Here is a 2,730-nt window from a genome sequence, read left to right as displayed (position 1 = left end):
TATATATATATATATAGGAAACCAAAAGATGATAAATACAGAGCCAAATCATCTTCATTTGGATTTGAACACATGGACTTTGTAGTTGCTTTTCTTAGGGATAAAAATTGGCTTTATTCCATATCTCAGCCAAAAAAATGCCGGATAGATGAGGTACGATACAGAAGATACATTAATAATATATTTATGATACATTTATATTTTGTATAAATATAGTGTTTATAATGTATACAAACTCAAATCATACCATATACATTATATTAACTTGTGTTTGTTGTGCTCTATCATATTGACTAACATTTTGTGTTATTTTTCATTAATGGTGCAACACAACGATGTAGTTTTTTACTACTTAAGGAAGAATTCAAAAATCCGCAACCCCAATCAATATAGATTCACCACAGTCAATTGCTTATTCAAGACATTTATCAATGATGCACACACAAGGTACTACTGCAACCCTCCTGATGATAATTTAAGTTACAAGAGAACATGGGCCACGGGGCTGTTGTATCTGCATTTGAGAGGTCAATTAAAATTATAATCAAAGAATTTTCTATCCCGGCTGAATTATCGTGGCTTCTAGTTGATGATGTATACATTCCAGTGAACTTAGATGGGAAGTTCCATTGGGTGTTGGCTGTTGTTACTTTAAAAGAGAGGCTCATACGCGTGTACGATTCATCATTGAGTACAAGAATAAAAGTACCGTCGGTGAGATAAAAAAGTTGGCAACAATGCTGCCATTTTACCTTCATGACACTGGTTTTTTTTATCAACCTGAGCGAATCGACTTGTCATTATTGGATGCTTACAAAGACAAGCAAACTGGCATGCTTTTGGGACCACAACATGAATTTGAAGTTGAATTTGTACAAGACATTATGCACCAAGAAAGCAATAGCTTCCAAGTATTAATACGATTTTGCTTTGAATTACAATGTATCTTCTTTATTGTTATAATGTATATTCCTCATTTTTGAAGGGACTGCAGAATTTTTGTAGCTGCCTTTGCTGAGTTCCTTAGCGATGGGATCCCTATTTCAAAAAATGGTTTCCGTTTACAATACCTTCGTACACGATATTGATCCCTATTATAAAAATATGATACTAAAAAGGCTAAGACAGGATACGTTAGTGAAAATCATGATCCAACAAGGCCTAAAAGTCAATTCACAGCACCAGCTAAAGAAGATTTGATCAATGTTGAATAGAGTTTATCTATCAGTCGTTAGACATTTTTTCACAGTGTTATTATTTTTGAGATACAATTACTCTCCTTTTAAAGTTTTTTGTTTTTATTGTTTTCAAATATTTGTACCCAAGTATTAGAGTGTTTCTCTAAAAACTTGTTTATTTTGACATCAAGTTTCAATATTTTCAACTGTTATTGATAATATGGATTGTCATACACATTTGTCGTATATAATTTGATACAAAAATTGGATAACCTTTATATATCAGATTCATTAATTCATAAACACACAACATTATTTATTCTCATTAGTTCTGGTAGGAGCTGATAATTTGACACATAACCAATGCAATGTAGTTTATAACTCAGTTCTAATTAGTTGCTTGTTCATTCATGCTGATACATTTAGATAATTTCTTGTAATTAGTTGTTGGCTCATTCATTTATCCAGTCACATTGATAAATTAATTATTACTTATTGTGATACATTTATTGATACTTCTTATTTCATTTTACATACTTATATTTTTTAACAGTCTTATTGTATAAGATACATCATTATTCAATTAGACCACGATACACTATATAAAAATGTATCTGAAACTATATTGATTGATACAATCCCCACAAACACAATATATTTTATTTTATTATTAGATCGATAATGATACATTATTTAAAAAGGTATTTGAAATATAATGTGTAACAAAAATAAACACAAGGTTGAAAATCTTAACATTTAAATTATTGTAAAAAAATTTCACCAACTAATAGTAGATTGTAATGTTTTATCAAGGTAAAAGTGAAAAAAGAAAAACACTGACAATATGTAATCTTAAAATAATGTATCTGAAACATAACAGTAGCCCCGACAAAGAAGTTTGTCAACCTTCTTTCGAAAAGAACAAGTTCTTCGATTGTGACCTTCTTGTCCACAATGGTTTGTGTTTGTGCTTATCTTTTCATCTGGATTGTTCTTCCTTCTTTTTCTTAGTCGTCCATCCATCCTTTTATACCTAGGTGACAAAACAATTTCCTCCAAAACAAACTCTAGTGCTGACCAATCTTCCTTATTCGGCATTGGAACCATCGGAACTTCATATGTGTTTGCGAATGCAGCTGACTTATAGAAATCTGAACAGTAGGGATGTATATCTATAGTATTTTTCTTCTTCAAAACAGCAAATGCATGTGCACAAGGTATCTTTTCTAGCTGAAATCTCCCACAGTTACAATTTTTTCTCTCAAGGCAAAAAATGTATCTTCGCCCACCTTCATACACTGAATAAATATATTAAGTAGATTGTACAACCTGGTAATATTAAGACACAAACAACACATCAATTAACTCAATTTTATACTCACAACAGCCAAACGACAACCAATTCCAGATACATGATAGTTTATATATTGATACATACTTTCATTTTTGAAAATTTAGAAGCGTTTAGAATCTATAACTCTTCAAATCTCCTCCCTAATGTTTCTTTTGTATGGGATGCTATTTCTCTATTTTTACAGTTCCAAGAATTGAA

The sequence above is a fragment of the Solanum tuberosum genome, unplaced genomic scaffold (genome assembly GCF_000226075.1).
Source record: "Solanum tuberosum cultivar DM 1-3 516 R44 unplaced genomic scaffold, SolTub_3.0 scf00663, whole genome shotgun sequence".
Lineage (NCBI taxonomy): Eukaryota > Viridiplantae > Streptophyta > Magnoliopsida > Solanales > Solanaceae > Solanum > Solanum tuberosum.
This window is presented reverse-complemented; position numbering follows the sequence as displayed.